The sequence below is a fragment of the Crocodylus porosus genome, unplaced genomic scaffold (assembly GCF_001723895.1).
Source record: "Crocodylus porosus isolate Cpor-Errol unplaced genomic scaffold, CroPor_comp1, whole genome shotgun sequence".
Taxonomy (NCBI): domain Eukaryota; kingdom Metazoa; phylum Chordata; order Crocodylia; family Crocodylidae; genus Crocodylus; species Crocodylus porosus.
The window spans coordinates 2,340,468-2,347,667 of record NW_017728951.1 but is presented as its reverse complement, the minus strand read 5'-3'; positions in this window follow the sequence as shown (position 1 = coordinate 2,347,667).

Here is a 7,200-nt window from a genome sequence, read left to right as displayed (position 1 = left end):
AAGACTAATTAAATTTCATCCTTTGCCTACTCTGCTTCCTGTTTCTCACCTGCCACAACTTGATGGTAATCTGTATGTATTCAGAGTGAAGTTGTCCTTGAGACTGGGATAGTCATTTCCTTGGTGCTTTAGGGCTATTGTGATGGCCCCATAGTCACACCCAACCCTCACTAATGACTCCCCATCTGCCCCCTTGCAGGAACTCTCCCCCTCATTCTCTCTCTGTCTACACATTGGGCCCCCCAGACTCCAATCCTTGTTCAGGCTTCAGCGTTTTTTGACTTTCAGCTCCTTTACTTCTGGCTGAGACCCCCGGCTCTCCAGATCTCCATCCTACAGGGGAGGGTACCTTTCAGATACTCTGCTTGTGGCCTCCCTGTAGCCACTCCCAATCCTCTTGTCCTTAAACTCAATTCCAAAACAATGCATCAGAACAAAAGGGTTAATCGCCTTGTTACATGCTACTTCCAATCTGCCAGGGTTACAACAGCAAAGGTTACCACTGTCTGGAGCTGCTGAGGCTTTCTTCCCCCGGTCCTGGGAGTTCCTCTCACTCCCACATATGCGACTTGTGGGCTAAAGCCTTCCTCCCCTCCCAACTCAGAGCTTGGGTTTATATTCCTAAACCCTACCTTTGTTACTTGGCTGCTGCCCCAAAGGAGAAAGAGCTGTCTAGATCTCCCTGCTTAGATGTCCCTGCTTAGCTTAATGGGCTGCCTGGCTTCCCCTGTTCTGCAGCCTTTCCTAGCTCCTTAGCTGCTGCTGGCGTCCAAGCTTGAGATTCTTTTGAGCCACCTGCAAGTCCCCTTTCCCCTGCAAGTCCCAAAAATTTGCCTCATGGAAAGGGTCTGCTGCCTTCTCCTGTCCCTCTGTTGCACACAGGTAACAGGGTTTGGGTTCCCTGTTCTAGGGACAATTAAGCATTCATTAGGAGAAAAAAATGTGAAAGAGCACAAACAAAAGTGTGCATGAATCTGTACCCTAATGTCTATCAGATATTATTTGGGATAGGGGAAGGCCTGTGTTCGTCTTCATTCCAATGGTCATTTAAATATTTTACATTATGTGTGTAGTGAGAAGGAATTGGAACCCAGGTCACCCCGCCCCTAGGAGTGTGTTCCCAGAAGACCACAGCTGCATTTACTCTCACTGTCTCGTTGAATATTCAACTATTTCATGAAAAATGGAGCAGAGTCAGCAGGAGACACAAAGGTAAAGACATTACACTTTTACCAGTATAAGTGATCAGAAACAACTCTATGCCCATGTCAAAATAGAAGTTTGACACGCATGGACTGGTGTAAAAATGGTGAAATCCAGTCTAATATTTCCCCACCCCCACCCCAAAGGGTGAATGTACGTTCTGTTTGCTACTGATCTAATCTCTGCTGCTTACAGAAAATCACATAACTTAGATCAATTCTGCCTCAGGTTTTTAGAATATCCCTAACTAGCCTGAGCGATCCCAGGATCAGAACATCCTATATCACTGTGGCTAGGACACTTTCGTAAGATGTCATTCAAATCTATTCAGGCAGAGAAAGGAATTGAATGAATGCCCCAACTCCTGCATGAATGTGCTGCTGGACCATTGGAAAAAAGATTGGAAAGGGGCTGTGACCACTGACTAATGGCCCCTTTTCTGGATGGAGTGCAGTCCTTTTAAATGTGCAAGCCAGGTTTCTCTCTGCCTCAGCTTCCCTGTGTAACTCACCTGCCACACCTGCCCTTTGTACACATCTCCTCTGGCTTCTTAACAGGCAGCCTGCCACTTACAAAATCTTTTGTGTTTGTTACCAGTCTTCTCAGGTTCATTCCAGTTTGCTACCCCACTCAGCTTCTCCTGGGCCCTTCTCAGCATAGGCTTTTCCTTGGGCCCATTTATGGTCCTTCTAATAAACTTTCCCTAGATTGACCTACCTTCTAACCTACTTAGTCTGGTTCTTATCCAATCCAGCCCAACCCTATGCCTAATCACAGCATCTGCTTCCTGGCTCCAATCCTTTCTTATAAATGTTCTATTTTCCTGCTGGAACATGTTCTGCATTTTAATGTTTTAATGCTGAGGACTTTCCCTTACGTTTCTCTAAGGGGGGTCTCTAAGAGGGACATAACAGACTGAAAGAGCCCTTTCCCCTTTCTTCCTTGTAATGGGGACCATAGGGAGCTCTATTAAAAGGAAGAGTCATCATCATCATCATCATCATCATCACCACACCTTCTGCCATTTTGTGCAGGGCTTGAGTTTGATAAGTTGGTCTAAGACTGTCTGCAAATTCAGATGAGGTAGAAGGAGAAGCACCTACTTTGTAATCTCAGTGGCCTCAAGTATGAGCCTGTTCAACAATGTTAGATTTAGGTGCTGCTGGCCATGCCCAGAAGTAGACTCCACAGTTAAGCAGCCAGTCAGGAGGATCTAATTTTCAGATTTTGAATAGGACCTAAGTATCTGATTGCCACGTTAGGTTTCTAAATCCCATTGTGAAGCCCATCCAGGAATTCTAAGCGTCAAGAGCAGCCTACCAACTTCAGGGACTTATCTAGTAGAAAAAATACATTATCACTCAAAACTGTTGGATTAGATATGGTATAAATACCAAAAATGTGTAAGCTATAATATCCAAAACCTATAAATGAAATTATATGCTTTTCTTGCTGTTGATGAATGTGGTTATTTTTGTATAAACCTTTATTTAATATTATTTAATGCCAGGTTGCTATCATTTTTAAACAATAAACACTGACAACCAGTAAATTATTCCTTTAGTGGGGCATCAAGGTGAACTTTACTTCTTCATTTTTTCCATGAAATTCTGAAAGCCTTTACTATTTGCTGATATTATTTTCCCCTCTCTCCAAATACCGCATTTGCTAAATTTACAATTATATCTTCAGTCCTAGTGGGGAAAATATTAACCTCACCATGCCCTTATTGTCATAATTTCCATGAATTTTTATTTTGGGGGCAAAATTCTCAAGGATGGGTAATAAACTTGTAAACATACAATTGTGTTTGCAAAGGAAACCCATTTGTTACTGCCAATTAGGCAGTCAGATGTGAGGTTTTTTTCAGATTACATATGTAATTGTCTGTTAATATTCAGAAATATTAAAGAGTATATAGCAATGAGGTGCACAGTTTTACACTTTCCAGTTTTGAATCCCATCATCAATAATAGCAATACTGTATCAGCTCTAATGCCCTGAGGGGAAGATTCTGATATCCTTGCTGTTTTTATGAGTGTGGTCAGGATTCCTATTAAAGTTATTGGGAGTATAACCAACAAGCATATACTTTGGGCCTGCTTATTTAAGTAAGCAAGTGTTTTTGGCAATCATCCCATAGATGCCATAAGCACTGAATACGAGGTAGCTCAGAGAGCCAGACATCAGTCTTTGTTTCCCCTTTGCTCCAAGTGGTAAGGGGCAGTGCCTGTATACATGGTGAAGTTTGCTGCAGTTTAGCTGTACGTGGTGGACATTTATGCAACTGAGCTCTCTATCCTTCTGCTCTGCTCATGAGTAGTGTCCCTGCAAAAGCTGCTCCCTACCACACTGACACACACCAGTAACATGGGACTTCCCATGAAATTAAATAATAGTTCACTGCTAGAAGTCTTTTTACTGAAACCCTAAGCAAAGCGAACATGTCACACACTAAATGCCTAAATGAAATCCCCTTCTGGGCTTCCAGTACTTGCATTGGAAACCCTCTCCCACTAGCATTTAGACATAAGACTTCCACACACCTGCCAAAGTGACTGCATATAGTTTTTCTACTTCAGTAATATCAGGATTCACACGTGTCCTTTCAGCCCTCAGCAACCGACGAGGGTCTTTCTACTTCATGATGGGCTGTTACAGCCTTCTCATTAATATTCACAAATAGTTTTCACCCCTTTTCACTTTGAGGAACACAACAGCTCTGGCAATTCTCTTCCTTCCCACTGACTTCTTATTGTAGATTTATTCATACTTTTGCCAGAAGTGACCTAACAACAAATCCCTCTCAATTTAATCAGTGGAATACTTCCTCCTCTCTACCCAAGGTTTCTCTTAAAAGGAAGCAACATTTATTTCCTTCCTTCACTTTTATTTCCTCCTCCTTTTCCCAGAAGGCCTTGCTCTCAGTCTTTTCATTAAAATGAATCACAAAAACCCTAAGGTTACAAGTACCAGAAAATCTTTCCTTAAAATTAGTCAAGACTTAGAAACAGTAGTTATGGCCAGAACCCTGTTACTAGCACCTTATCCCCCTTGCACAGTCATCTAAGGCAGCCTTGACTAAGCACAGAAACACATTAAACAGGTTCCTTTTTAAGTTTTTAGTATTTCAGCAGCTTACATTGTGTTGTTTATCTTCCATACTGCTATTTGTGTTGCAATTCTTGAAATAAAAGTTTATTCTCATCTCTGGCCTGGATTTCATTGTCAGAATATTTAGTGAATACATAACAGGAATTGAGACAACAACTGATAAGCAGGAAACAGGACACATGGTCTACTCTAGCCCCTTTATATTGTTCCTTTCCTAACTTTATCTTTAGCTTGCTTTTGCATTGTAGGTATCTCAGTTCTGCAAACTTGCTTTTCCCCCAAGGACAAATGAAAAAAAACAAAACCTTAAAAAAGGCTAGGTAACTTCAAGGAGATAAAAAAAATCTCACATTACTCACACAATAAAGCTGGTAATAAATTGAAACTACTTGCCCAAAACTACTACGCTGTAAAAACACCACAGTTGGGTTTTCCTGCCATCTTGATTTGCTTCCCCAGAGGTCATGTTGATCTAAAGATGTGAGCTTTGTGCCTGATGAATGATGATTGCACTCTTGTTGGCTTTCTTTTCAAAATACTTTGCCTTTAAAGTTGTTTGTGTAAAGTCATTGTCTGCAGCTCTTTTTTGGCACCATTCTCCCTTCTCAGAAATGTTTCCCACCCCCCAACAAAAACAAAAACAAAACTGTCTGGTGGATTCTTTTTTTCATGTTTGTTTCTCTATCTCTGTTAAATTTAGACAACTCTACCACAGGGTGGCAAGGGTCTTCTGTTCAGTGACCCTGTAAGGCTTGACTAATTCCTGGTGATTATCTGTGGTAGTATTCAACTCAGTCTATGTAAAGGAGATGGAAGCAGATCCCTGAGCAGGAGGATCTACGATTTAGGAAATTAGATTTCTTCAGGTAATCTCTACTCCTAGAATCTTTGGGTGAGATTTGTTTGTATTGTTACAAAATTACCAATAAATACAAAAGACAGCCTAGGAAGAAGACAGACTTAGATAAGTGCACCTAGATCCATTCAGGAGGTCCACCTTGTTCCATGTCCTGAAATGAAATAGCCAGCTGGACCCCAGCCCTGTCTATTATTCATACCATTCCTGATGTAGTACAACTTTTTCTACTGGTGCCTGTTATTAGACGCTTTATATTCATCTACACAACTGTTTTTTTCCCTATTTTGAGAAAGGGAAACTTCATGCATGTCTCCTTGCATAGAATTTTAAAAAAAAGGAAGAATAGACCCCAAAAGAATGCTATAAAAGGCAGCCCACATGAGTATGTGCTGATGGAGGCAATCATATAAAATTATTAATATCCCAATTGTCTGGCTCCAGTGTGCTCTAAAAACAGTCCATCATCTTAATATTGTATTTTGGAGCTTATAGCATATGCTGCAAATTGGATAACATTCCCAGTGAACTCAGTAGCTCAAACCATGAGAAGAAAGAGAAACACTCAAGAACATGAGAAAGTGCTGTTGAAAAAGGGGGGGAAAGCCAAACAATTTCACCTGCTGTAGCTAAGGGAACTTCAGGCCTTTATAGCCTTTCTTAATGAAAGAACCAAGAAAATACTTTTAAGTGTTTTGAGTTTGGAGAGAATTGTTTCATCTGTAACCTGAGGGATAGAGAGACTTTGTTAGACCACTGGCTTTAATTAAATTTGCCATGCTTTGTTCATTAGCTTTCAAACCTTTTCGAAGAAGAAAGAGAAAAGAGAGAGAGAGAATAGCCTGTCAAGTATACTATCCAAGTGTCCATGGCTCTGATGAATGTACTGTACAAAGTTACTACATAAAACATAATTTTTTTCTTGCTTAAATATTGTAGTCTTGATTGTGATTTTTAAATAAGTTTTCATTGCAAGAGAGAAAATGTTGAAAAAATACAGAGCAGCTTAAGTGTTACAAATAATTTAGGCTCACATTAAAATGTGCTGTGTAACCTTCTCTCTACACTAGGGATGGCATGACACTGTGATACTGTTAGTCAAATGCATATTTCTGTATACAACTAGCCCCCATTTCATTCAATGGGACTTCTTGTCGGGTGAGATAAGATTAAATACCAGCATAAATATTATATGTTACTAAATCAGAGTTGTGTGGAAGTGGAAGGCACCATTAAACCCATTCCTTCCCAACTCCAATTTGAGAAGCTGTCATGGATGGGTTTAACTCTGCTAACCTTCTCCCACTGTAACTGAGTCTGAGATTTCTTGACAGGATGCAAGAAAAAGGTTTTTGAACACCGTCCTTCTCCCAAATACCAAAGCTAGGTGCTGAATGTGCATATATCTAAATGATGTAAAGGGTCAACTTGTTCAGAACAGTCTTTAATACGGGCTCTGCAGAGAAAAAGGGCAATACAGAAAGATCCTAATCTTACGTGCACCTCTGATTTAGCTAGCCTATAAGGTATGTTTCTACCATGCCTTCTGCCTGATTTCTGACTAACATGGCTAACTACCTCTCCGCTCACAGATGAAGTATTATGTTGATAGAATGATGACTAGTATATATAATTATGCAAAAAAGAAGCAGTCTCTTGTTCATAGATTTGGGGAGTTTTATTTTACTTGCTTATATTTACTGTACTTCTTTATTTTAGGCTCTCTGGGACTGAGGCCTAATCCCGCATGCCCTGGGACTTCTCAGTTCCATCCCAGGTTGTGCAGGTTTGGGCCACTGAAGCCCTGAGAGCACCTGCTTAGGGTGTATTAGAAAGCACAAAAGCTTTCTAGTACATAAAGAACAGACAGCTGCAGGTGCCCTCATTCTACCACCTTAGAACAAACAGACATCCACTGCAAAATAATGGCATAAATTCATATCACCTCTGTTACAGCCACAAATTCTGGGCATTTGCATGGCAGCAAGGGGGCACTGACATGTGCTTCCTTGGATTTGTGCTGGCAA